This window comes from Clupea harengus, chromosome 15 (genome assembly GCF_900700415.2).
Source record: "Clupea harengus chromosome 15, Ch_v2.0.2, whole genome shotgun sequence".
Lineage (NCBI taxonomy): Eukaryota > Metazoa > Chordata > Actinopteri > Clupeiformes > Clupeidae > Clupea > Clupea harengus.
Window position 1 is genome coordinate 5,441,269 of NC_045166.1, and position 7,417 is coordinate 5,448,685.

The following is a 7,417-nucleotide window of genomic DNA, read 5'->3' on the forward strand; positions in this document are numbered from 1 at the left end:
CGAATTTGTATGTTCAAAATTTCCGTATACATATGTACGACGGCTGATTGAGACCAGGCTGCTCTTAAACACAAACTAAAGATTATCCAAACAAAGGTCTATCAGAAAAGGAGTCTGATTTTTACAGAACTTTTCCATGTCAGCAGAATGAAGTGTGTGTGTGTCCCTCATGAAGTGTGTGGGTCCCTCATGAAGTGTGTGTGTGTCACTCATGAAGTGTGTGTGTGTCACTCTCACCTCTACACGTCTGCTTCCTCCTTCTCACTAAATGAACAGTTGCAATGAGTCCAGTCTGATGGCAATCTCTGGAGTACACAGATAGAGGATGCTCACACACACAAACACACACACACAAAGAGACAGAAGATGCTCACCGATGGAACAAACACACACACTTGCGTGGGTAGCATATTACATCATTTGAAGAACTGCAGCATAATTATTAGAGACTGAGGGGATCATGGTCTTCGTGCTGTACCTGATGGGCCTGAGGTTGAGTTTGAGGAAGCAGTGGTGACAGTTTACATTCGGGGAGAGGATTCCAATACAGAGGGAGAGGAAGAGGGTGTGATTAAACAATGTACATATGTAACTCATCCCAATAATTAGAATGCAAAGCAGTTGTATTCACTGCAGGACAGTTACAAAACTACTAAACAATTACACATGGAAGATCATGCATTTCCTTAAACTAGTTTCACATTCAGAACATGAATGTCATCAGGGAGAGTGGGCTTTAAAAACTGGATGTCTTTAGGATGATGAGCATATGTAGCCTGGTATAAACAGACACAAATTCACTTCATGAAAACTGAGCGAGTCAAAACTGAGCCGGGAGCAGCAGTTATATAGAGAACATCAATCACTTGAGACAACTTAACAAATCAGGTTCAGTTCATCATGCAAACAGCAGTAATTTAATATCAAACTCATCTCATCTCTAACCGTTCACTCTGATGGTGTGGGAGACAGAAGTCTGAACCTGCCCTCCTGCAGTCAGCTGGCATGTCCGAGTATGAACAGGGTTTGGACCTCTGAGCTCCTCAGTCAGTGTGATGGAACAGGGAGATGTGGTTCTGGTCTGGAGATTGTTAATGTTCTGCAGCTCTTTCCCTCCCTCATCCACCCAGCTCAGACTAACTCCTTTATGTGCCATTGATCTGCTACAGTTGTCAAATGTGTGCAGGAGGCAGTGGAGAGTCACATGACTGTCTGCCTCCATCTCAGTCTCACTGGGGGAAGCAGAGACTACAGGAGGAAATTACATCACACTACATCAGATTTAGCATACAGCAGACACCTGCATTTAAACACAGCAATGGGAGTTTAAGTGTTTATTTAAGCGTTAAAGAAGAATTTTTACTTTTGAAGAAAATAATTGTATATTATTGAATCATTAATATTTACATTAATTAGACATTTTTATCCAAAGCAACTTGCAGTGTAGTGCAGATATATAATTTTCCCCTGGTCAATATGTGTGCTCCCTGGGTATCATTATGTGTGCTCCTGATCAATATGTGTGCTCCTGATCAATATGTGTGCTCCTGATCAGTACGTGTGCTCCTGATCAGTATGTGTGCTCCCTGGGTATCAAACGCATGGCGTTGGTGCTCTTAGCTACCAGTCAAGCTACAGGTACTTTATGGAGTTTTGTCTATAACTGGTGAGCTAATCCACTGAAAGCCAGCCTTGCCTTGCAAACACCAACAGCAGAGTTGGTACTAAGAAAAACAAACTAGCTTGCATACTGATTTATTTCAGTGAGTTTATGTCTCCTTCACATGACCATATAAGATGAAAATGAATTTGAGTATGTCATTAAGAATAGGTTACATACAAAACCTTAAACAACAAACTGTTAAAAACTGAAGAATACAATACATTTACATTTAGTCATTTAGCAGACGCTTTTGTCCAAAGCGACGTACAAGGGAGAGAACAGTCAAGCTAAGAGCAATAAAAAACATGGTGTAATAATAAATACTGCTTTACATAAGAATTAGAAAAACGACCTAGAAAGGAAAAAGAAGTGCAGGAATGTAACTGCTGAAGTGCAAGTTAAGCGCTAGTCAAGGTGCCAGTTAGGAAGGGAGGTGCGCTCTGAAGAGTTGGGTCTTCAAAAGCTTCTTGAAGGTAGAGAGGGACGCCCCTGCTCTGGTAGTACTAGGCAGTTCGTTCCACCAACGTGGAACTACAAATGAGAATAGTCTGGATTGCCGTGCTTGCACAGACGGCAGTGCCAAACGACGCTCACTAGACGAGCGCAGCGTCCTGGGTGTAACATTTGCCCTTACAAGAGCATTTAGGTAGGTGGGAGCAGAACCAGCAAGCACTCTGTAGGCAAGCATAAGTGACTTGAACTTAATGCGAGCAGCTACCGGCAGCCAGTGGAGCTCAATGAGTAGCGGGGTGACGTGTGTCCTTTTCGGTTGGTTGAACACCAGACGCGCTGCCGCGTTCTGGATCATCTAGTGGTTTCACCACGCAAGCCGGCAGGCCCGTTAGGAGGGCGTTGCAGAAGTCAAGGCGGGAACTCACCAAGGTTTGCACCAACAGCTGGGTGGCATACTGGGTTAGGTACGGCCTGATTTTGCGGATGTTCTATAGCGCAAAGCGGCACCACCTGGAGACAGAGGCGATGTGGGCCATGAAGGTCAGTTGGTCATCAATAATGACCCAGAGGTTTCTTGCTGTTTTGGATGAAACAAGAGATAAAGAGTCAATATTGATAAATACAATACCTTACAATACTGGCGCTAAATATATCCAACAAATCTATTTTACTTCAGTTACTGAGCCCCTGAGTGCTTGAAAATATCAACAATAACACAACAACAATAACACCTAACCTGAAGAACAGACAGATCGACTTCAGCATCCTCTCCATGTTGGGGTCTATACTCTCTCCGGTACTGCTTACAGGCGTAGAGTCCAGCATCCTCAGTGGTGACATTAGTAATGTGGAGAGAACAGTTAGACCAGAATCAGTCTCTTAGCTCTGTGTGTGGCTACACCAGGTTTGATCTTTCCAAGGGTGAACAATTCTACAGCAGTTCTAGAGCTGCTACTAAGCCATGTAGTAGAAGAGCAGTCTGGATCAATCACATTACTGCAGGAAAGAGTGGCATCCCCACCCACACTGGAGAAGACAGTGGGAGTCTCTCCTTGGACACCTGAATGATCAATGAAATCACATCAGTCATAGGAAAGACTAACACAAAGAGATAACGTGGAAAATAATGTAAAAACAACTCAACCATTCAACTCTCTCATACAGGCCAGAGTAAAACATCACACAGCATAGGCTCAAAAACAACATCCCAGTTAAGTGGCTCGTAAAATCATGCATTCATTGTAGTGTGAATCTTAATCCATAGTATGTGCAGAAAGTAAGGGAATAATGCTGAATAGTGAAGTCAAGCCTTAGTGTTGCACAATTTAACCAAATGGGATTCAATCAATGTTTAATTTAACTGTTCCAATTAACCATACACTGCAGATTTCACTGTTTATCTTTCCTGTCTTGTTTTTCTGTGTCAGGGCTTTTTGTATGATCTTACACAAACTGTCACAGACACAAACACAGACTTGACCACACAACAATCCTTTGAAATCCACTTAGCCTAAGAAAGTTCCCCCTTCATGTAAGTTCTGCAGCTGATTTCCTTCTGTAGATTTATCTTATTGCTAAACCAGCTCACATGCTATGGCTACGGTGGCTTGTATTTCATATACAAATTCATTGCAACTTTAGTGCACTAATAGTAGTGTTGGTATGAATGGCAGTGTTACAGCAGGTGTACCACTAGTAGTGCTGGTGGTTGTCAAGGTAACATTAGTTCCCTGTAACTCACCCATGTGGTCCTGACTCAGGCAGATCAGCAACATTATCAGAGCAGCACATAGGATGGATGCCATCTTCTCCTGTCAACACCTCTCCTCTTCTTCTCTGTCTTCTCTGTGTGGTCAAACTTATGCTTCTGCAGCGCAACAGGGGCTACATGTGGTAACCTGAGGGAAGGACTTGCCACATGTAGATGGGTGGTTCCTCTGTCTTCAGGTCTCGCCACAGGAAGTGAAGTAAGGGCTTATGTGATGAAACATGCCCTTGATATCGCCCCTGGTGGCGACTGAGTGCTCTCTCAGACGCCAAGTACCAGTACACCAAGCAGACTGGAACTCAGGCTGGGGCCAGGCAGCAGCAGCTCATTGAGGTTGTCCCCCTTATACATGAAGGAACACCTGAAAACAATCCTGTTTTCTCCGTTGTGGCTCACCATGTGATGTGGAATGAACCAGGACTTGGCTGCGTCACTCAGCTCCTCTTCTAGCACCATCACTGCATAGCCTGCCTTTTCAGCTCTTCAGTCTCTATGCAGTATGCAGCAGTCACTCCAGTTTTACTCTGGCCTGTATGAGAGAGTTGAATAGAGTTTCCTGTAGCTGTTTGGAAAATGGGTTTGCTGAAGAATATGGTGTAAGAAAAGGAAGTTTCTTTGGTGGTTGATGCAGCCAGTAAAGTGCAGTAACAAAGCTCCGGATTCAGCACTGCAGATCTGAACAACAAGCATCTCCAACTCTAGCCATATATACTGTTTAAGACACCTCCTAGGCTTTTCATGTAAATGAGCTAGGCTGCTAATGCAAACAGGTCTGTGATGAAACAGCTGTTCTGTATGATAATCAGGTTTCTCTGACCTGCTACCTGAGATGGTTCTCAATGGCCTACCCCCATACTATGATTAGTTGCAGTCACTCACACCTCAGGCCCCGTCCACACGGAGCCTGGATTGCCTGAATCTGGATTTTCTTTTTGGATCCGGTACCTTTTTTTAATCACGTCCATACGGAGCCGTGTCAAGAAAAATTTGCGTCCTCACGGAAACGCTAGAACGGAGCGGAGTGGTTGAACCCACTGTAAAGACGTCATGGAGCATGCGCATAAAGTGACAGAAGACAGAAGTAGAGATCCAACTAGCAATCTTCCGATTGCTGAACAACTTCTCTACCACCTGAAATCACTGTTAACACAGCACTGAAAACAGGACTAGTTAGAATCGCGCACTTCGCCATAACCCTCGTTTGTGTTAAGTTACTGTTTTGAAACTTCCGTCTATAATAAAAATCTTTTCACGTCAGATCTGCTCATATAGGCTATTGCTGACACTTTGCGTCCATACGAAATGAGACCAGACAGCAAGAGAAGGGAGAGAGGAGACTAAATAGTGTGGTGGAGGGAGTGACAGGTGTTCATGATTAGGGAATCAGGGGACTGGGAATGTGACTGAGGCAGGTGAGTTGAATCAGGAGGGGGCGTGGCAGGAGCAGGGTTCAGCACTGGCGTGACAGTGTTTTGTGTGTGTGTGTGAGAAAGTGGACATGTATACACATGTCCATGACATGCACATTTCAATGCAAATGCTGTACTGTATCACTTCTATATGGTTGTATAGTATAGTTGGTAACAAGGCTGCAAACAAACAAAATGAAGCAGAAAACTGAATAAATGTTCAGCTAAAATGATAGAATAATCTGCCTGATTTCATGTGTATAATTTAATTAGTTCATTTGTCAATTTAACAGCATCTTTGCCTCTCCAATGATCTAAATTTTGTCCGTTTTTGAACTGAAAGTTAAAAAAAAATCCAATAATTGTCACACTTGTCTCAATACCATGTACAATTTTCAAAACACTTAACACATTCACCATATCAGTAGATTATGTGAATTTAACTGTGGATACTTTTCCATTGCTTAGATACAAAATGCATTCAATGACCACTTTTTCCAAAATTCATTGATACCTGTCTCAGTCAATGTTCACCACCAGTAAAACTACTGTAATTTTTCCAGACATTTAGATAATCTGTCCAAAACAGTTAATTTCAGTTGAAAACTGTATGAATGTATAACATTCATGCTAAAAATGTTTAATCCTGGCTTCTAGCTAATCAATGTACTTCCAAAAAATTGTTTAGTGTGAATATAAATATTTGTTTTATCAGATATTGATTCAAATCATTTTCATTCCAAAAAATAGGTATTGCAAATATGTATGTAGATTTTAATATGTCATGATTGGTCTTTCTGAAAATCTATGAATGTCATACAGTATAAATAACTATTTTATGAAAATGATTGAATGATGAAACAAATTAAATTAAGTCAAAGCAGAGTCTGTAAATACATACTATATATATAGTTATATATAATCACTACTTATGCTGCATTACACATTTATCTTTTAAATATACAGATTGGTAATATTTATTATAATATTTAGTTTCTACTACCATCAATCACAAATTGTATCACCAGTTTTATTTTCAATCTTCCAAATGTGGATTTAAAAAAAGTATTTACAGACTCTGCTTTGTTCTCCGGTCTGTGTAATATTTGAAAGCTTGTTTAATACTGATTTCCATTTACTAACCACAGCTGCTCTTACCTTAGATATTATAACTGAATGAAAAATTCACTTAATTGAATTTGTTTCCTCATGCCAAGGTATGCCACACTCAACAGTAAACTGAACTCTTCTACATGAAAATGAAAACGGTTTCTTTTTGTTCCATCAACAGAATGCAGCACTTTTTGCTGTAGGTTTGATAGGCACCTAGTTCTGGTATCATCTTGAAATTAATTTGTGATGGTAAAGTATACGGTCATGGGATGGAACAGTATATGGTCATGGGATGGAACAGTATACGGTCATGGGATGGAACAGTATACGGTCATGGGATGGTAAAGTATATGGTCATGGGATGGTAAAGTATATGGTCATGGGATGGAACAGTATACGGTCATGGGATGGTAAAGTATATGGTCATGGGATGGAACAGTATACGGTCATGGGATGGTAAAGTATATGGTCATGGGATGGAACAGTATACGGTCATGGGATGGAACAGTATATGGTCATGGGATGGAACAGTATACGGTCATGTGATGGAACAGTATACGGTCATGGGATGGAACAGTATACGGTCATGGGATGGTAAAGTATATGGTCATGGGATGGAACAGTATACGGTCATGGGATGGAACAGTATATGGTCATGGGATGGAACAGTATGTGGTCATGGGATGGTACAGTATACGGTCATGGGATGGAACAGTATGTGGTCATGTGATGGAACAGTATACGGTCATGGGATGGAACAGTATGTGGTCATGTGATGGAACAGTATACGGTCATGGGATGGTACAGTATACGGTCATGGGATGGTACAGTATACGGTAATGGGATGGAACAGTATACGGTCATGGGATGGAACAGTATACGGTCATGTGAAGGGCAGATAACCACACCTATTGTTCCCACTAGTCGCCAGGCTATGTACTCTGTAGTCCTGTGGTCCAGGATGGACCTCAACACAAAAATGTATAGGAACATTTTCATAGCACATTGGCA